This window comes from Macaca nemestrina, chromosome 1 (genome assembly GCF_043159975.1).
Source record: "Macaca nemestrina isolate mMacNem1 chromosome 1, mMacNem.hap1, whole genome shotgun sequence".
In the NCBI taxonomy this organism is placed as follows: Eukaryota; Metazoa; Chordata; class Mammalia; order Primates; family Cercopithecidae; genus Macaca; species Macaca nemestrina.
The window spans coordinates 124,701,297-124,723,708 of NC_092125.1; the positions used below are offsets into that span (position 1 = coordinate 124,701,297).

A 22,412-nucleotide genomic window follows, 5' to 3' on the forward strand; every position below is an offset into this window, starting at 1 on the left:
ATATATTTAAATAAAAATATAGGGCATGGAGATGTGGAAAGATACGTCTCTGTATTACTTTTGTTATTATTACTTCTAAAGTATAATTCATATATCACAAAATTCTCCACTTTTATGCATACCATTCAGCATCTTTTACTATATTCCAAAGGTTTTGCAGCCATCACCACTACCTAATTTCAGAATACTTTCGTAATGCTGGAAAGAAAGCCTGTACTTACTGGCAGCCACTCTCCAATTCCCCCGTTTTTGCCGTCCCTGACAAACACTAATCTACCTTCTGTCTATATAGATACACTTGTTCTGGGCATTTCCTGTATATGGAATAATGCAACATCGCCTTTTGCATCTGCATCTCTTACTTAGCACAATGTTCTCAAGGGTCATCCTTGCTATAGCATGCATCAGTACTTCAATCCTTTTTGTGGCCAAATGATACTCCATTTTATAGTTATACCACATTTTGTTTACCTGTTCATCAACTGATGGCAGTTTGGAACATTTCCACTTTTTCACTATTATGAATAATGCAGCTATGAACATTTTTATACATGTTTTTGAGTGAGCATCTGATTTTAATTTTCTTGGTTACATACCTAGGAGTGCAATTGCTGCATCATATATGTCTTTATGTTTAAGTTTTTGAGGAACTGACAGACTGTTCCAATCTCAGTGGCTACAGCATTTTACATTCCCACTAGTAATATATGAGAATTCCATTTTCCCCATAACTTTCCAAACATTTGTTGTGTTTTTGTTAACGTCACCCTTGTGGGTCTGAAGTGGTATCTCATTTTGATTTAAGTTTACATTTTCCTAATGAGGAAAAGCATTGAACATCTCTGCATGTGCTTGTTGTATGTATCCTTTACAGAAATGTCTATTCAAACTTTTTTCCCATTTTTAAATTGTCTTTTTTGCTCACTTATATGAATTCTTTATATACTGTAGATACTAGACACTTGTTAGGCATATGATTTGCAAATAGTTCTCTCATTACATGGATTATCTTTTCACTTCCTTGACAGAGTCCTTGGAAACATGAACGATTTTTTATTTCAATGAAGAACATTTATCTTTCTATTTTGGGGTTGCTTGTGCCTACTAAAGAAATGTCTAATCCAGAATCACAAAGATTTGTACCTGTGTTTTCTTCAAGACATCGCTTTTGGAATGAGACTTTTCCTGGGTTTTAGTGGAGGATGTGCATTATTTATTTATGCCTCTTGTCTGTTACCGATATTTCTCTTGATTGGTATACGTATGTCCACTGCCCCTCCATGGAGCATCCCGTGGCTTGGAACAGAGCTCTGGGGACTGGCATCCTTCCACTGACTTTGATGCTGATGAGAGCCCTGATCATATGATTCAACTGGCTTTAACCCAACCCACATGCACGTATTCTTCGGACATCTAGAGCCGAAGTCCAGAGCCTCTGTGGGAACGCTTGGCAGCCCACGCTGTTCTAAGGCTGGAGCAGACTTTCTTAGTCTATTCCAGGCAGACAGGACTGCAGGGTGTCCAGCCCCTACAAGCCCCTCTGTCTGGAATAGACTGAGTTCATCTCTGGTGTTAGAAAGCAGGCCTGTTTCACGGTTTGGGGAAGGTTGTTTGATGTGAAGTGGGTCCTCTCTTAATTATTTTAACTGTATGTGTGACTTCTTCCTAGAAAGAATGGGAGAATATTTATGTTAGAACATTTTATCTATTCTTTGTCAATTGTTGTTTGTCTGCAATTTTAAAGTAGATAAAGGAGAGCTCAATGTAAATATATTCTTAATACTTTATTACGATTGATGTCCACTGCCATGAGATCATATTTACTTCTATATACTATCTATTACTTAGGTATTGTCCTGCTCCTGATGGGAAAAGAGACTCAGAAAGATTACAAAATAACTCTCGGTCGCAAATCTTGTGAGGAGAAGAATAAGAATTAGAAACCAGTTTCTTTTGGCCTTCAAAGATAACCTTATACCATTAGATGGAACTGAATGACAGTACTTTTGCTAGACTAAGTCTCAGAGTTTGTGGTTCTGCATTGTTTTTCCAAGGAAACAGTGTGTCACTTTAATATTATTTCAAATTTTTAAATGTCGAACTCTTTTTTTGTTAAATAAAACTTTTTTGTGTTCGTTCTATTCCATTGTTTTTGTACTTTTTTTTCTCAAGGGATCCCTGTTATTTATCTGCTGAATATTTGTTACCTATCTTCTGTCAATTTTTACTTTTTTGAGTGTTTGTTATCTGTCACTTTGTTTCATGCTACCAGCTATTCACAAAGATATAATTTGCATGGAGGAAACTACAAAAAAACCTAAGGGTACAGATTAATGACTTTTAATATAATTATATCTTATATAATAACACCCAAATCAAGAGAGGGAACATTTTATTCTATGCCAAAAGGTTCTGACGTGCTCCATGCCAGTCAACACTCATCCCCAAAATGAAGAAAATATTCTAAATTTTGTCACTATGTTAGTCCTTTTGTCCCTTTGCAATGCTATAAAGGAATACCAGAGGCTGGGTCATTTATAAAGAAAAGAGGTGTATTTCGCTCATAGTTGTGTAGGCTGCACAAGAAGAATGGCACCAACAACTGCTCTTTATGAGGGCCTGAAGCTGTTTCCCCACGGGGCAGAAGATGAAAGGGAACCAGTGTGTGCAAAGATCAGATAGTGGGAGAGGAAGCAAAAGAGAGAGGAAAAGCACAAGGCTCTTTTTAATAACTAGCTCTTGTGGGAACTAATAGAGTGAGAATTCACTCACTGCCTTCTCCCAGGGAGGGGGTTAATCTCTTCATGGGGATCCACTCCCATGACCCAAACACCTCCCATTAAGCCCCACCTCCAACATTGGGGATCAAATTTAAACGTGAGATTGGGAGGGGACAAATATGGAAACTATAGCAGCCACAACAGATTAATTTTGCTTAATTTTGTGCTTCATAACAATGAAATCATTCAGTATCTTCTCTTGTTTTGACCTCTCTTAATCAGTTGGATATATATGCTACTAATTTGTTTGATTGTGGTTTTCTTTCATTTCATTTTGTTTTGGCCTAGAAATATCCTATTTATTGTATAATTATCACACAGTTTGATATCCACTTTTGTGATGGTAGACAGGTTTACTTGTTGTCTTTTATATATAAGTAACTGAAAATATTCTTGTAAACTTCTTTCTGTGAAGATACATACTCATTTTTCCTGGGTATCTATAGCTAGGGATGGAATTGCTTGGTGAAAGACTGAAAATGGACACAGAGTTTTGCATAAAGTTTGTATTATTTTGCATTTCTATGAAAAATGTAGGCTGTTTCCAGTTGCTCTACATTCCCACACACTTATTATTTTCTCTCTTTTAAGTTTTAGCCTTTCTACCAGGTGTGTAGTGATATCATCTGTTTTGTTTTTCACATGCCTATTGGTCATTTAGATATCTTTTTATGTAAAGCACCTTTTCAAATTTTGCCACTCATTGATGTACTGGGTTGTTTGTCATTTTCTTTGCGATCTGTTGGAGTTATTTATATATTTTGAATGAGTCCATTTTTTCACATATGAATGTGTGAAGTGTTGAAGTTGAGAGGCTCTCTGAGAATGCTTGGCAGCCCGTGCTGTTTTAAGGCTAGAGTGGACTTCCTCAGTCCATACCAGACAGAGGGGACCATGCGGATTGGACCCAATATAGACATATATATATATGTATTATATAATTATTTATAACATGAATATATGTTGCAAATAATTATTCTTGGTCTCCAGATAGCTTTTGCCTTGTTAAACACTAACCTATAATCAGAAGAAGCTTTTTAAAGGTGAAGTACAATGTAATTGGTTTCTTATTGTGGTCAGTGCTACAGTACCTGGTCTAAGAAATATTTTCCTTTGTCAAGTTCATGAAAATATTTTGTATTTTTTCCTTTACAAGGTTTCTAATCTAACTTTCACATCTTAAGTTAATTTCAATGTATGGTAGAAAGTGGTTGTTACCATTAAGTTTTTAAAACAACAAATATTATTTCACTCAGAAACTTTCTATAGAAAAATCTCTCATTTCCCCAATGAAGGACATTGATGTCTTTGTTTTAAAAAAATTTAAATAACTGTGCATACCTGGCATATTGTTTGAATCTGTATTCTTTTACTTTGATATATTTATGTATACTTACACCTGTACCATAGCTTTTAAATTATTGTGGCTCTAAAATGAATTTTGAATTCTAGCAGAGTAAGTCCTCTGTCTTTTTCAAGACCAAATTGCCTATCCTAGATTATTTCATTTAAATACATTTTTAAATTGGCATCTACATTTCTCTAAAAACTCCTACTAGAATTCTTAATCAGAATTATGTTGATGTGATATCCTCACAAAATTGAGTCATTCAATCCATGAACATGATATATGTTTCTATATATAGTCTTCTTTAATTTCTCTCACCAATAGCTTTCAGGCACTTTGTATGTGCTTCATTATATGTATTCTTAAGCATGTAATGATTTTGGATATTAATCTTTATTATGTTTTATTGAATTTCATTTTCTAATTGCTAGTATGGAGAAATTAAGATGGTCACATCAATGTTATAAAGGTATACATTAAGTACAATAGACTGCAACACTTTAAAATGTAATTAAATGCATGTTTACCAATATATACACAAATGGAACAACTGCTATAATCAAGTATGAGAATTTCCATAAGCTCAAAGTTTCTTGTAACCCTTTACAGTTCATCACTCTTTCAAACCTCATCCCCAAGGAGCCAGTGTCACTTTAGGTCAGTTTGCCTGTTTAACCATTTTCTGCAAATGAAATTATACTTGTGTTCTTTTGTGTCTGCCTTCTTTCATGCATCACATTAATTTTAAAATCCATCCATATGAGTATTTTCATCAACAGTTAATACCTCATAATTGCTGAGTAGTGTTCCTTTGTGTGGTTACACCATGTTTGATTATACATCCACTTGTTACTGGACATTTGTGTCATTCCAGGTTTGGGCTATTATGAATAAAGTATAAGCATCCACATACAAATCACTGTGCAGACATAGTATGTAAATTCCTAGGAATGGAACGATTGTCCATCTGATTTGTATTTGTTTAAACTTAGAAGAAACTGTTAGCGAAATTTTTAAAGGAGTTGTACCATTTTTCATTCACACAAGTATAAGACTTCCAAGTGCTTTATATCCTCATCAACATATGGCATTTTCAGTCTTTTGAATTTTAGCGTTCTCATGGATATGTAATAGTATCTCATCGTTGTATTGATTGATGTCCCTGAAGACTAAAGAGGTGAGCATCTTTTCTTGTTCTAATTGACCATTCATGTGCCTTCTCTTCTGAAGTAGCTATTCAAGTATTTTGCCAATTTGTTTCATTGTGTTGTTTATCATATCAGACTGCATTATATATATACTATTTAAAAAATCCTTTTTGGAGATAAATATAGTATCTCCTATATTATGGCTTCTTTTTAAGTTCTCTTAATGTCCCCTATTTTGGAGATAAAGATAGATAATCATCAAAAAGGTGCTTATATATACACATATAACTATATTCATGTCTAAGAATCATTAGTCAAGCATATAGGTAAGGATCTATGTCTGACTTCTCTCTTCTCTTCCATTGACATATGTTCTGTTTTTTTTAACAATACACATGATTTTGATTTCCATAGCTGTACAGTAAATCTGGAAATAGGTAGTGAGTTCATTCACCATTGTTCTTTTATAATGTTGGTTTTTTATTATTCTTGATCATTGACATTTCCATATAAATGGTAGCATCAGATTGTAAATTTCTACCAAAATGCCTGTTGGAGTTTTTACCAGAATTGCATTGGATCTGGAGATCAATTTGGGAAGAATTCACTTTTTAACTACAACAACTCTTCTGATAAATGTGACAACATTTATCTCCCCACTAATTTAGTTCTTTTATAATTTCTTAAAGCAATGTTTTGTAGTTTTCAGCATACTGGCCTTACATCAATTTTGTTCAATTTATTACTAAGCACATCATGTATTTAGATGTTAGTTTAAATGAAATTGTATAAATTTCACTTTCCAAATGCTCATTGGTAATATACAAAAATACAGCAGACTATTTATATTGAACTTATATTCTGCAAAATTGGAAACTCACTTATTAATTTTTATAGATTTTTGTAGATTTCTAGGAATGTGTACATACACAATCATTATCTGTTAATAAAGACAAATTCTATTCTTCCTTTTCAATCTTTTCAATGCTTCATTTCCTTTTTCTTACTTCATTGCATTGGTTAAGATAGCTAATCTAATGCTGGATTGAAAAAGTAAAAGTAGATATTCTACCTTTTTGTGTGATTTAATAGAAAAGCATTTGATCTTATACCATTCAATATAATGTTACCTGTGGGTTTCCCACATCTGCCCTTAGTGGGGTTGGAAGTGTTGCCTTCTGTTCTTCTCAAGCTGAGAGTTTTGTGGGGTTTATTTTTTATAATCATGAAATAAAGTTTTCAGTTTTACCAAATGCTTTTTTTCTGTGTATGTCAAGGTAATCATACAGTCTTTTGCTTTTGTCCTGATAATGTAGAGAATTACATTGGGTTTTCTGCAAATATAAAAAAGATTTATTAAATCAAGCTATGACAGTTTTCTAATATTTTAAATTGTTTTAACAACTATATTGAGATATAACTTACATGCAAGAGTGAACATAATTAAACTGTATAAATTTAAAAGTTTGAATATATGTATACCTCTGTAATCCAGATAGTGGATATAGGCTGGACACTGTGGCTTGTGCCTGTGATCTTAGAACTTTGAGAGGTCAAGGCAGGCAGATTGCTTGAGCTCAGGAGTTCAAGACCAACATAGGAAACATGGTGAAACTCCATCTCTAAAAAACCAAAAAATTAGCCAGGCACGGCAGCAAGTGCCTGTAGTCTCAGCTACTTGGGAGGCTGAGTTACGAGGATGGTTTGAGCCCAGGAGACAGAGGTTGCAGTTAGCCGAGACTGTGCCTCTGCACTCCAGTCTGGGTGACAGGACCAGACCCTGTCTCAAAAAAAAAAAAAAAAAAAGGTAGTGGATATAGCTACCACTTCGAAAGTGTCCTTGTGTCCTAGTAATTCCTCCCTCATGTTTCTCCCCCAACCTCAGACAAACACTGCTTGACTTTCTGTCATAATAGATTAATTTAAATTTTCTCAGGTTTTCTATAAATAGAATCATACACTATGTTTACATTTTTGGTTTATATATTTATATATTTTGGTATTTTTGTATATCTTTTTCACTCAGAATAATTATTTTGATTTGTAGCCATGTTTTCATGTGTATTAATAGATCACTCTGCTATACTGCTGAGTAATGTAATATTCCATGTGATAGATATATCACGATTTATTTTATTCATTCATCTGTTAATGGGTTTGGATGGCTTCTGAAAATTTGAATGGCATTTGAAAATTTGATTGTTAGCTCTTTATTAATAAACTTTGAGGGTTCCCTTAGTATGTACACAGAGGTCCTTTATCAGATATGTGATTTCCAAGTATTTTCTCCCTAAGTGTGGCTTGTCCTTTCATTCTCTTACCAATGTCTTTGAAGAGCAATTTTTAAAAAGCCTTGTTGAAGTGTAAATTATTGCTTTATTCTTTTACCAGTTTTTAGGCTGAATGCTTCCAGCTTTTGCCCATTCAACATGATGTTGACTGTGGGTTGGTCACAGATAGCTTTTATTATTTTGAGATATGTTCCTTTAGGGCCTAGTTTTTTGGGAGTTTTCACATGAAATGATGTTGAATTTTATCAAAAGTCTTTTCTGCATCTATTGAGAGAATCATGTTGTTTTTGGTTTTAGTTCTCTTTTTATAATGAATCACATAACATATAATTTACCTTTTGCATCTGGTAACTCTCCATGTCTGCCTACTTTGTGGGAGGGGCCCTTTGGTGCATCAAACTAGGAGGATTCAATGTTAGAGACATGGAGACTCCACTGAAAGCCCTGGACCCCGAGAGTGAGCAGTGCCCTGGTGTAGACCAAGAACTCTCAGCGCTGAGGCTCCTGACACTCAGGAGGATGGTAAGGGTCAATCTCTTGGTGAGCGACTAGGTCCCTGGAACTCTCACCTGGGTCTCAATGGGCATATGGGTAGCTTTTCTTTGGACAGGCCCTAGCCAGGTGACCCAGGTGCTGGCTGCATCCTAGGTAATCCACTGAGGACCATAGAATTGCACCAATACTAATGCTGGTCTCTTTGATCATTTTAAGTGTTGCTTTTACTTCCCAATAGGCTGACTTCAGTGGCAGAACCCTCATAGGAAGCAAAGACCACATGGAAAGGAGGAAAAGGCCATGACAGAGTAGGTGAGCCTGGGGCTGCATTAACCTTCCACTCTGAACATTCAGGTAGGTCTAAATGGAGAAGCTGGGTAGTTTGCTTAGAACCTGCCTTGGCCTGACGTCCCTCCTGCCCCCAGCTCCTAGGACCATGGGGATCCTTGTACACTTGCCCCCCAACCCCCAAGTGGACACAAGAAAGCAGCATGGTCCTTCCCCTTGGAGGTCCCTTGCAGAAGAGGAGGACACCTGGAATATTCAAGTTCCTGGGAGACGGGTCCAGTTGTTAGCCAAGGACCAATGTACTGGTGCTTCCTTACTATTGGTCACACCATGTCCAAGCTTGGCCTAACTCCTGTGCTGCCCTGGCCTCAGGATTTGTCTTTGGAGGCTCCACCCTACAGCTGGAGCCATATTGCTTTGTCTCCTCAAAAACAGGTACTGACAACACAGAAATGCAATTGTGCTTCTCCTGCTAGCATAAAGCATTCCTTCAGCTTCTCAGACTGCGGCAACCCTTTCCAGTGTTGACCTGTATCCTGTGTGTGTGAAAGAAAGAGGAGGTGACAGGGCATGGGGGAGGGGGAGCAGGAAGAGGAGGGAGAGTGGTGACAAAAAGGCTGAAGGACAGAATGAGGACAGAATAAGGAGGAGGGGAGGAGTGGGGAGGCAGGATGAGGAGGACCAGGAAAGGGAGAGGACCAGAGACTGAATACCAAGGAATCCATATTCTTAGCCCCAGAAGGGCAACCCTGTCTCTCCGGAACTCCACTAACTTCATCCTCTACACATACACACACACACACACACACACAGACACACACACACACAGACACACACACACACACACACACACACACACACACACACACACACACACACGGTTCTCTGATCCTCCAGCGTCTTCTCTTCCTATAAGAAGAGCCTCTCACCCTTCCTCCCATTCCTCATCCTGGGGATTCTTCTTTTTCCACTGGGTCTTCCAGGGCTGGTTCAGGTCCTTCACCTGCAGCCAAACCCTTGCCTTGTGGTTCTGGAGAGTCCAGAGCAGTGAAAGCTCTCAGGAAAAGGAAGTGCAGGGCATGTGAAGTCACAGGGTCACCCTGCAGAATCTGAGTACAGTTGTCCAAGGTCAGATGTCAAACTTTTCCCAAAGAAAATCAAAGAAGATCCTTGGTCCAGGTCATTCTTTCTTGTGGACAATTAAGCTATGAAACCATTGTGCCCAATTCTCTTTCTGAAGCCAAAGATCAGCTTTAACCAGGGTAAGAGTAGGTGTGGATGCAGATTACAGAAACTGAGCACTGAGGAAAACTTGGGCAGCTCCCACAAAGGCCCAGGGAGGAGCTGCCTAGGCCAGGGTCTAAGAAACCTTCTGTATTAGTGAGCTCAGGCCGTCATCACAAAATACCATCAACAGGGTGGTTCGAAAAGCAGAAATGTACTCTTTCACAGGTCTGGATTCTAAACGTTCAAGATCAAGATTGGATTCCAGTGAGAGCTCTCTTCCCGCCTTGGAGATGCACACAGACTCTCTGTGCCCCCACACGGCCTTCACTTGCTGTGTGTGATTTGTGGGAGGAGGAGTGGGGTGAACAAGCTCCCTGAGTTTCTTCTTAGACGGACACTAATCCTATCAGATCAGGGCCCCATGTTTATGACCTCACTTCTCTTAATCACTTCCTTAAAGGCCTTTTCACTATATAAGTCCCACTGAGGTTAGGGCTTCAATATGTACATTTTGGAAGGCTGTAAACCTTCAGTTCTGGCTCCTCCTCAGCCTGCTCCCCACATTCAGATGTCAGCAGCTCCCAGCTCTGAGGGAGCCTCACAGGCACTGGATCCTCAGGTTCTTCTCCCCCAGAGTTTCTCCTCTTCTCTCTGATTCAGATCCCTTTGCAGTGGAACTTGCATAGTCTTTCTTTATAGTTTCCCCCTTCCTTGCATTCTCTTCTTCTTTCTGTTTTCTTTCTATGTAATTCTATACATGTAACATTAAGGCACTTGTCAGATGAAGAGACCACCTCATAACCTGTGTGTTAATAAACAGAAGTCTGAATTTATTGCTTCTTAAATGGAGAGAGCTCTGCTGATCATTCAGTCTTTCTGAGCAGACTGGACTTAGAATTTGTGGAAAGTGTGGGGTTCAGAGACTGGCTAAGGGCACAGACATCAGTGAGCTGGTGTTGATTTGTTGGCACTCAGAGCTGCTCATTGGGCAGAGTTGCTTTCAATTGACTTACTTTCAGAAGTGAGGGTCAAGCACTGACTGAGGGGCTTGCAGAAATGTGTTCACTGAGGTGAGTGGCTGTGGTAGGCAGAATAAACTCCCCTAAAGGTGTCCAATCCTAATTCCTGGGACCTGTGAATGTGTTACTTCACATGGCAGAAGAGACTTTGGAGAGGTGTTAAGTATGTTGAGAAAGGCAGATTATCCAGGAGAGCCCAGCACCCTCACAAGGGTGCATGTAAATGAGAGAGGGAGGAAGGAGAGTCCATGTCGGAAAGGTGCAATGTGACAGTAACTTGACATGCAACAGAAGGACTTATGTTTGGGGGTTGAATTCCTTCTCTCCCCTAGCAATCACTTTTTTCCCACATGGTACACATTTCTTTCAATCCACTCTGAAACATCTTGTGGATATGATTTGCTCAACTTTTGTGGTTGCTTTTAATGTTTCTGTAACCATTGCCGCACCCTACTCTAACACGTGTAGACATCTGTGCTCCCCTCCTGCAAATACACTTAAACCCCTGCAAACTCTGTCTCACTAACAGGTGACTTGCAAACCTTTGTGAATTTCAGCCAGGTTCTCCCACCCCTTGCACTTCCCGGGTGAGGTGACACCCCACCCTGCTTCTGCTAGCACTCCCTGTGCTGCAGCCACTGTCTCACCAGTCCCAGTGAGATGAGCCGGGTACCTCAGTTGGTAATTCAGAAATCACCCACCTTCTGTGTTGGTCTCGCTGGGAGCTACAGACCAGAGCTGTTCCTATTCAGCCATCTTGCCCCACAAAAGATCTCTGGGAGGATAATTTTATTGTGCAATACATTTTGAATTTGGGTGTCCTAGTAGTCTTTAGTGAAACAATCATTTTAAGTTTTGGCTCACTTACATCACATTAAGCTAATTGGAAATTTCATCAGGTTTTCCGTCATTTAGGAGATGGAATTCCAGGTAAAACACATTCCATCTCTTGCGGTGCCTATCTACTAACCCCATTCCATCCTCCAAAGTAAATGCAAACAATTCTCAACCATAGAAATATGGCTCTTACTTACCGGAAAATAGCCATCATCACTAAAATATGTAAATACTTCTCACTTCAAAATAGTTGTGTTAAATTCAAACTGCCTTAAAAACAACGTACCACAGCATTTTGAAATGCTTAAAAAGACTATATTAAGACTGTTTCTAGATTTTCAGAATTTATTTAAATTATGTCCTAAAGACTGATTTATCTAAAATTTAAAAAAATACTTTGTAGTTCCAAGAATCAATAATCATGGAACTTGATTGATATTTTACACTTATTTTTTATATATAAAGCCCCACCTCCCTCCTTTCCTTCTTTCCGTCCTTCCTTCCTTCTTTCCTTCCTTCCTCTCCTCTTCCTTCTTCCTTCCTTCTTCATTCTTCTTTACTTCTTCCTTCCTTCCTTCCTTGCTTCCTTCCTCTCTTTTTCCTTCCTTCCTTTCTCCTTGCTCCTTCCTTCCTTTCTTTCTCCTTCCTTCTTCCTTCCTTTCTCCTTCCTTCCTTCCTTCCTTCCTTCTTTCCTCCTTCCTTCCTTCCTTCCTTCCTTCCTTCTTTCCTCCTTCCTTCCTTCCTCATCAGATTAAACTCATTAGGCAGGCTTGAATGACGAAAGCTGCCCAACCAGAGCCAGAACTTAGGAAGGAAGGTCGCTGAGAAGGGCAACAGCCTAATAAGACTGAGGGATTGGTTATGCACAAGAGGATTGAGCAAATAAATATGTTGAGGATACTGAGAGCTAAGTCAGAGAAGCGAGTTACAAATGTGAAAAGAATTAAGCTAGAATGAACCCTATAGTGTTGGATTATAATTAGTAGTGTTCAGGCGAGTTCATGGTTTTGAATATTTTTAGATACAGAAATAAAAAGGGATATGTGTGTGTATGTGTGTAATGTGTGTGTATGTATGTATGAACACACCGACATACATATATTTTCTACCTGTGTCCACTGACAGGGCCTAGTAGCAATGAGCACATCCAGTACCCAGATCTTTCTTTCTAAATACCACTCTCTGAAAGAAACTAGGGGACCTTGGAGAAATAGCTGATTCCAGGGTAGGGATAACAAAGGTAAAATATAAGCCCAGAACATCTGTTTCACCAGATAGTAAGTGCTCAAAGAATGGAGTAGTGTCAAAAGGACACAGAGTCAGCTTGAAGGGGCTCTCCCTGGAAAACCCTAAGACAGTTTGGGCATCAGAATAAACGGTGTTAGCAGATTATATCACATCAGATGAAACAGGAATCCATCAATCCACATGGATGTCATACAAAGGGGATAAAAGAAATTTCTTTAAAGTTGAATGCCAACTAATAAATATTAGTGGAATGATGGAATTGGGATATCACCATCTGGTGATTATCATGGTAAAAGTAATTAACTCAGGCAAAAAAAAAAAAAAAAAGTCAAAAAACGCTAACACTCAGTGGGTAAGAGTTGGATAAGAAATGTGATATTTACCCTGTTTCAAACTGTGTCTCAATAAAATATTATACATTACAAATGGAACAAAGAGTTTATAGTGAAGAAGCTTAGCAAATACTAGCTTACTCCAATGACCAAATTTAACGTCACCAGTAACAGGAAAGAAGATCCTGGGTCATGTGATAGAGAGAACATCACTTCTGTGATAGTCCCAACAAAATGCATAACCTGAATCGAATCATGAGGAAACATCAGAGAAAACAAACTTGAGGATATTCTACAGAATAACCAGCCTGTAATCTTCAGATATTGAAGTCCACAAAGATCAGGAATGACTGTTGTTCTGAGTTGAGGAAACTAAAGAAATCTGACAAGTAAGTGTAATATGTGGGTCCAAAGGATGTTGTTGGGACATTTGGTGTGAAACGTGGATGGAATCTCTGGGTGAACGTATATAGGCATTCCTTAAAGTGTGCTTGCAACTTTTTTGTACATTAATTTTTTTTAACGTACAAACTTCTAATGCCCTTTAAAAAGCCCTCCCTAACTTCCTCAGATTGTACCACTCCTCAGGTTTGCCTGTGATATATTTTCCCCTGCAAACTGCCTCTGTGTGATCTAAACAAAACCCACCTATAATACTGTATTCGATCAGCAGTGCAGTATAGCAAAAGTGGTCAAAGTGATGCTAGACTGATGGAATACCCGCTGTTGTTGCCTAGTTTCATGGCCATGAATGAAGTTACAGCAGATAATTTACCTTCCTGCAGTCTCTCCACTTGTGATGCCCTCTCTGATGCTGCTAGCATCACGGAGAAGGGCTTAGAAAGCTGGCATGAAGATGGCTGCAAAGGTGAGTGGAAGCAGTGATTATTCCATACCCACAAAGGTCGCTAAGGAAAAAGGGAATTGCATACTAGGTGCATAGCGTATGATCCATCCTTAACCTGAGAGAATCACAAGGTAAGATTACACTGGCATTGGTTCAAAAAATTCCCTCTAGAATACCTTCCTTCTGCTTATTTTGGGGCCAAATGTGTAAAAGAAGGGGTGAAAGAAGAATAAACCAAATTCCCCTAATACCCACATTTCTTCCTATTTGTGTAGGAGACATTTCAAATAAGCACTGGCAAGATGCAATGTATGTAATGGGCACTGAGCATAATTGATGTTGTTTCTTACGTACTTTGAGAATACATTCTATGAAAAAAGTTCATAAAGACTCCAAACTTTCCCAGGTTTCATTTGAGGACATCATGTGCCAGGAGCAAAATGTGTTCTATTTGTTAGGTGATACGTGGAGATAACACCTCATTCATATGAAGATGGAATTCTCAACTCCACACAGAGGCTGTGCACTAAAACCCTGATTTTTGGCCCTTATTCGGAGACATAGTCAATTTTATTTAATATCTGGCTCTTGCCATATTTGCTTAATTGCTTTCCAGCAGAAGAGCAGGTTCATAGCAGGAAAGCCTATAGGGTAGCTGGGGAGAGGTCAGGAATGTCTGAGCCAGGCATAATGACAGAAGAGACTAGTGGGTGGAGGAAGAGCTAACATCCAAGAATTTCATTACAACACAAGGCAATCGTAAATATTAAAACAGAAAGAAAACATAACTCCAAAAAAGGCTAATTATTATCTACGTTCTTCGCATGAGGAGACAGGGAATTGCTACTACATTAATTAAAAGTTTACATAGGATTATTTAAAGAGAAGTTCAGTTACATAAATCCTCTTATATAAACTACTTCCCCCCAATCATCTTAGATGTATAAAGTTTTACAAGAAGAGATCCAAACACTGAAGAGTTAGGTACCATATTGTAACAATGGTGATCAAAGTTCTAAGAAGAAAGGGCTCTAAGTAAGATGGAAATAAAAGGACTAATCTCAAGTGGTTCCATAATAAACTCTTTTGTGCTTTTCAAAGTGCAAAGCAGGTGTGAGTAGACATTTCTTCCCACATTGTTCATTCAACTATTAAATATTTATTGAGTGTCTACTATGTGCCATAGAGAGATCTTCATATAGGGGATGCAGCAGTAAAGAAAACCAACAAAATTCTCAGTCTTCCTACAGCGTATAATCTAGTCAGGGGATACAGGAAATAAGTTTACCACACTTAAAGGGTTTTGTAGCTGGAAGAAATTTGGGTTGTATAAATAACAATTAACCTAAGAATCTATAAAAATTGCTCCCCTAACATTCATTTTAACAGCTAACACACGCTGCAGAGAAAAATTTTAAATGCACATTTCTTATTTTAAAGTATCTATTACTCATTTTTAAAGTAGAACTTTTTGCTATTTTTTTCATGCATTTTGCCAAATATACTCAAAAACGGAATGTCCTTTACACTAAAGTCTGATTGTATCTTAAAATCATGACTACTTGTTTCTTTGCAGTAATGTGGCTGTAAATGTATAATTGTAATAAGTTTCAAATAGTTTGAGAGCAATTGAATTTGCAGAGAGTTCATCTCTGTAGTGCATTTTCAAAATATTATTTTGAAAATTATATTTTACTTCTGAAAGAAAGGCACCCACTAATGAAAAACGGACACAATGTAATGTTGCTAACAGTTCAGCAGAGGGTGCTGAAACTTAAAGTTGAAGAATGGCTCTGGGCTAGATTACAAAAGCTGAAAGCTGAATGCAGGCCTCCAGGAGGGCTTAAGAGGGAAAAAAACTAAGTGGATCTTTACTTTTTTACGCATCGCTACAGTTACAGAGCCTTAAAATACAGCAACAAACAATACAGAGCTAAAATATGATTTAAAACCTGAGTGTAACACTTTTTTTTGTTTTAAAAATATTATCTGTCCATATTCACTCACTGTGCATTACAATATTATTAAAAAAAAAACAAAAGAAATGTAATACATTTAGCTTTTAAAATTATATTATATATTACAAAAACACTTACATCAGCATCCCTCCACCAATAATAAAATAAAAGGTTGATATTGAGTCAGGACTTTTGTAATTCCTGTGAATGATTTATGCATGACTCAGTCATCTATTTAAGACTGAAGTGTATAATGTAACTTTCTGGTGCTAAAATGGCATGAGATGGTTAAAGTTAGCTTTCTTTTCTTTTCTTCCTTTATTTTATTGAGACAGGGTTGCCCAGGTTGAAGTGCAATGGCATAATCGTGGCTCACTGCAGCCTCAAACTCCTGGGCTCAAGTGATCCTCCTGCCTCAGCCTCCCGTGTAGCCAGGACTACAGACGTGCACCACGATGCTCAGCTAAGTTTTAATTTTTTTTGGTTAACACTGGGTCTCACTATTTTGCCCCGTCTGATCTCTAACTCCTGGGTTCAAGGAATCCTCCCACCTTGGCTTCCCAAACTGCCTGGATTACAGGTATGAGCCACCATGCCTGGCCTTATTTCTTAATTGTGGTAAAATGCACATAACATAACATTTACCATCTTAACCATTTTTAAGCGTACAGTTCAGTGGCATTAAGTACATTCACACTAGTGCAACCAAACTCTAAAACTCTTCATCTTACAAATTGGAAACTTTGTACCCATTAACACTAACTCCTTATTCCTCCCTCCTGGAAGCCCCTGGCATCCACCATTCTACTCTATTTATGAATTTCTCTATTCTAAGTAAATTATATAGTATTGGTCCATTTGTGATGGGCATATTTCATTTAGCAAAATGTCCTCAAGTTTCATTCATATTGTAACATGTCAGAATTCCTTTCTTTTTTAAAGTAGAATCATATTCTATTGCATGTATACACTGTATTTCTTATCTCCTCTTCATGACAAACAGAAAGTTTGATGCAAGTGTCATGAGTTTTGAGGACACAGCGAATATAATTAAGAAAGCTAAGCTAACAGTTCTTACAATAAAGTGAAAGAGAAACTGCTGCCTTGGGCAAGTTTCTCTCTCAGTTTGATGAAAGGAAGAATATATGAATTTTTCTCCTGTACCAGATATTGGCTGTGCAAGACAGTCAGGGTGGGATTTTCTTAGATTTTTTTCTGAAAGGGATTTCTGGAAGAAATACAGATTTCAGCAGGGGAAAAAATGTTGAGGCACCATCAGATGTCTAGGACCTGAAAAAGGAGCCATAAGTGACCAGCCAGGGAGGAAAGAACCTGATCCCCACTAAGAAACTACATGAAACATCCATAGTAATAGGGTGGGGTAGGGAGTCTCCATATAACTCCCCAAAAAGAGCCATAAGAGAAAGAGAGGGTTTTAAAAGCTCTCAGGGCAGAGAACGTAGTGCAGCTCACAACTGTATGAGTCAAGTAGGAACCTGCTGACTGCCCGCTTCCTCTCCTCTCTACCCTGTTGTGACTCTGGTGTGGTTAGAGAGCCAGAGAAGGAACAATCCTGGAAGGAGAAAAAAGAAAAAGGCCGACACATCCACTTTCTCCGCTGCAGGCTTTTGGTCTGCAGCTGGCCTACCTGCAGGGAGAAGAAGTTTTAGCTTGAAATTGAGGTTGAAGTTTTGATGACCACCCTGGGTCTCACATATGAATTCCTTTTTTGAAGAACCTTTCATTAACTGGAAGTGATAAGTTGTAGGAGTTGCCCTTTCATCTAGAGCAAGGGAAGAATTAATCCCACAGAAGAAATTCAAGGTGACCCAGGGAATCACAGTTAAAATTGTCTATAATTGCATCCCCCAGTCATGCTTGTTTCCATGCTTAAAATATTCAGCTACAACTGTCTCCTCAATGTGAAAATATTTAAGAGAAATGAATGGAGATGGCTGTTAAAGAAACATCCTAAATTCTAGATGATTAACATATATGATTCCTATTTAAGTCTTATAATATTTCAGCAAAGTTGGACTTAATACCTTTTTTTACATATGTGAAAACTGATTATCAGTGAGATTGAGTGACTTTCCCAAATGACAGAATCATGACTCTTATCTATGCTTGTCTGGTTCCAACCACCTTGTCCTTTCTGAATATCATCCTGGTTCACATTTCCTTCTCTTATACATCTTCAACTTCAGGCAAATTAACTGAAAATCTCTAAGTTCCAGTTTCCTTATGTACAAGACCAAATTCATAATACCGGCTCCGCCATCCTGCAAGGAGTATTGAAAGAATCCTGAGATCCACACAGTACACTCTAAAGTACTACATAAACTCAGGAATGTTGTTATTGGCGGAAGAGAGCGACACCTTATGTCCTCACTCTTCTGCAGACTGAAGAATTATACTGGAAGCAATAACATGTGTTTGGGGACGAAGAATCCTAATCATAAATTGTTTAGAATATACTATTACACTAAAGGTCATTATGTCTTCTCTTAAGAAAAAATGTTTAAAAATAAGCGTAAGTTGGCCAGATTTTGTGGCATATACCTGGTAGTCCCACATACTCAGGAGACAAAGGTGACAGGATCACTTCAGCCCAGGAGTTTGAGGCTGCAGTCAGCCATGATCACACTTCTGCATTCCAGGCTGGATGACAGAGTGAGACACCGACTCTAAAACAATTATTTTTTTAATTTACAAAAATGTATATTGGTCTAAAAACAATAACAGTGCTACCAAAAATACAAGTAGAGAAATGAAGATCATTGTTCTTCATTTGTATCACTAAATGTAAATAATGATTTGGATTATTATTATTGTTATTTTGAGACACAATCTTGCTCTGTTGTCCAGGCTGGAGTACGATGGCACAATCTCGGCTCATTGCAACCTCTGCCTCCTGGGCTCAAGTGATTCTCGTGCCTCAGCCTCCCGAGTAGTGGGAATTACAGGTATGTGTCACCCTACCCAGTTAATTTGTGTATTTTTAATAGAGACTGCATTTCACCTTTTTGGCCAGGCTGGTCTCGAACTCCTGTCCTCAAGTGATCTACCCGCCTCGGCTTCCCAAAGTGCTGGGGTTACAGGTGTGAGCCACTGGCCCGATCACCTATTTGGTTTATTAAATCATTACCAACCTAATGATGACTTGGCTACAGTAATCCAGATTGCACATGCATGAACTGGAGTACTGGCTACTATGTGCACCCATCAGAATTTTATTTAGCCAAATATATGTGTTAAACCTCACAACTTCCTGCTACCCACCAAACATCTTTCACAAACTTTCTGGTAGCCTTTTGCAACCCGACAGGATGAATCAATGAACAGCATTGTAAACAACATTTCGCTTGCATTGAAATATTACCGTGCTCCCCCTGGAAGAACATATGTTATTTATGAAAGCAGTGGTGACTAAGAAAATCAACTCCTATAAAATTACTAAGTTTTAAAAATAGATTAAAATACATTTGTTTTATTCTCATTATATGCTGTCTAAGCAATGTATCTTAAAAACAAAGAAACTACATTAGCTAACTGGGTTACATTAGAATGATTTTTTTTCAGCAACCTTAAAATTATCTCCTTCATACAAATTTCTTTTGCTGCTTTTAAACGATCTTTGTAATTTCATTTCTGATTATGAAACTGGCACATATTTACCATATAGAAAATACAGGAGATCACAGAGGAAGAAATACTCATCATTTCACTGTCCAGAGATTAGACATTTGGTATCCCTAATTTGAAAATCTGAAATACAATTTATTGTTAAGTGCTGATCTTATGTCCTGTAACCCTGATGAACTTATTAATTCTGGTAGTATTTTAGTACATTCCTTGAGGTTTTCTACATGAAGAACATATCATCGGCAAATAAAGGTGGTCTAAATTCTTCTGTTCCTATCTGGATACCTTTTGTTTCATTCTCTTACCTAATTGTCCTGGCTACAATCTCCAGTACAACATTGAATGGAAGTGGTGAGAGTGGACATCTTTGTATTATTCCTAATCTAAAGGTGAAAGCATTCGGTCTGTCCCACTAAACATGATGTTAACTGAAGCTTTCTGACAGATGTCCTCTATCAGGTTGAGGAAGTTCCCTTCTATTCCTTGTTTGTTGAAAGAATATTGAATTTTGTCATATGCCTTTCCCACGTCTATTGAGATGATCAGATTAGTTTTGGTTTATTTTCTACTGATACTACATTAATTGGTTTTCAGATGTTAAACTTATCTTCTATCCCTTGGATAAATCCCACTTGGCCATCGTGTATAATTTATGCTGATGTTACTGGATTCAGTTTGCTATATTTTGTTGAGGATTTGTGTCTGTATTTAAAGACGATACTCATTTGTAGTTTTCTTGTGATCTCTTGGAGTAATACTGGCCTCATAGAATAAGCTGGGAAGTGTTCTGTCCTCTATTTTTGGAATAGTTTGTGAAAAATTGATATCAACTCTCCTTTAGATGTTTGGTAGGATTTAGCTGTGAACCCGTCTGGGCCCAGGCTTTTTTTGGCATGTATTTTTTTTGAATGCTAATTCAATCTCTTTAGTTTTAGAAGTCTATTCAGATGTCAGTTTTGATTGCTCGTGTTTTTTTTTCAGTGTTTAAAACTACCGCAAACCTCTAGTTTGTAGTGGTTCTGATAAGAAATCAAATGCCATCCTTACATTTAGTCCTCTGTATGTAATGTGCTTTTTCTCCTTTTATTCCTCCTAGAATTTTTCTGTTTATCACTGGTTTTGATCAATTTGAGTATGGTGTTCCTTGGTGTAGTTTTCTTCATATTTGTTGTCGTTAGTATACACTATGCTTCTCGGATATATGGGGTTTATAGCTTTCATTGCCCATCAGTGATAGACTGAATAAAGAAAATATGGTACATATAGACCATGGAATACTATGCAGCCATGAAAAGGAATGAGACAATGTCTTTTGCAGGGACATGGTTGAAGTTAGAAACCATTATTCTCAGCAAACGAATGTAGGAACAGAAAACCAAATGCCACATGTTCTTACTTATAAGTTGTAGCAGAATGACGAGAACACATAGACACATGGGGGAAACAACACACACTAGGGCCCGTCAGAAGTGAGGGGTTGGGTTGGGGGGAGGGCGAGCATCAGGAAGAGTAGCTAATAGATGTTGTGCATAATAACTAGGTGATGAGATGATCTGTGCAGCAAACCACATGGCACATGTTTACCTATGCAACAAACCTGCATCTCCTGCACATGTACCCCGCAACTTAAAATAAAAGATGAAGGAAAAAACTAAAGATTTTAAAAATCCACTTAAACCTCCATACTTGCATCACAATTAAATCAAAATTAATTACAGAACTGAACGTAAACTGCAAAACTAGAGAACTTACAGTAGAAAACATAAGAGAAACTCTTCATGATGTGGAGTTAGGCTAAGTATTCTTAGTTATCACATCAACAAAACAATTAAAGAAAACATTGATAAATTCAACTTTATACAAATGAAAAATTCTTGGTCAGCACAAGACACTATTCATAGAATAAAAAGATATGCTACAGATTGGGAGAAAAATATGAAAATCACTAATATGACAAAGAATTTGTGTGATGGTTAATTGTGTGTGTCCCTGTGACCGAGCCCCAGGGTGCCAGGACATTTGTTCCTATGTTATTCTGTGTGTGTACTGGAGGGGTCTCTGGATGACATTAACACTGGAATGGGCAGTCTACGTGAAGCAGATTGCCCTCCCTAAGGTGAGTGGGCCTCATCCAATCAACCTAAAGCCAGAGGAGAAGTAAAAGGCCTAATAAGAAGGAAACACTTTCCCAGGTATCTGCCTTTCCGTCTTGAGAATTTCAGCCTCCAGAATCTCATTTCCAAACTGTCTGTACACACACACACCCCCCACAAACACACACACAAACACACACACATAAGCCATATACATATACATACATATATATTAATACACACACACACACACACACACACACACACACACACTTCCTAGGTAAGTAGGAAGGATTGCATTTTGTAAAGCTCAGCCATTCGATGATAATTGTTGAAGCTGGCCAGTGATTATGGGGATGTTCTACTATGGGATTCTGTCTCCTTTTTTAGACTGTTGAAGTTCTGCATTTGGAGAAGTAGGATAGAATAATAGCTGAATTTCTCCACAGACACTTCAAAGCCCTAGGGATTAACACGGAGTCGAAAATACCACCCATAATCCTGCCCCCAACCAGGGCTAGGGAGCACTGGGGACCCCAGGTGATTTTATTTAGCCAGGTCTGGGAGCCACATAACAGCAGAGGGAGAGGAAACTCCAGGCAAAGAGAGACCAGCACAGCAACGACAGCCTGTTAATGACAAAGCACAGGTAAAACCTTCCTCAGAAAGCGAGTGTGGAGAAACACAGATGAGTCCTGAGACCTGGTGGATCAGAACCCTGCTACTGGGGTATTGAAAGGCAGGGGCTTCACAGTGCAGAGGACCAGAGGGGCCAGTCTTCGAAGGGCAGAATTGCTGGGAGACGGGGAGGCCTGGACAAAGGAAGCATCCTCTGGAGACTTGTGGTGAGGAGAAT

At 38.3% G+C, this 22,412-nt stretch overlaps 1 protein-coding gene and 2 long non-coding RNA genes across 5 annotated transcripts in view; 2 read left to right on the forward strand and 1 right to left on the reverse strand.

The window, feature by feature from the left end:
- Nucleotides 1-18,020, forward strand: part of LOC105489213 (uncharacterized) — a 137,199-nt gene extending 119,179 nt beyond the window's left edge. For all 3 annotated transcript variants that reach the window (XR_011607678.1, XR_011607687.1, XR_011607681.1), the window contains 3 exons: nt 8,301-8,416; nt 13,182-13,402; nt 16,154-18,020. This is a non-coding gene — a long non-coding RNA (uncharacterized lncRNA). The remainder of the gene's footprint in view (nt 1-8,300; nt 8,417-13,181; nt 13,403-16,153) is intronic.
- Nucleotides 1-22,412, reverse strand: part of LOC105489247 (NBPF family member NBPF4-like) — an 84,983-nt gene that overhangs the window by 40,300 nt on the left and 22,271 nt on the right. The window lies entirely within an intron of this gene.
- The window catches only part of LOC105489215 (uncharacterized), a 57,219-nt gene continuing 52,915 nt past the window's right edge, over nt 18,109-22,412 (forward strand). The window contains exon 1 of the long non-coding RNA XR_011607700.1: nt 18,109-18,784. This is a non-coding gene — a long non-coding RNA (uncharacterized lncRNA). The remainder of the gene's footprint in view (nt 18,785-22,412) is intronic.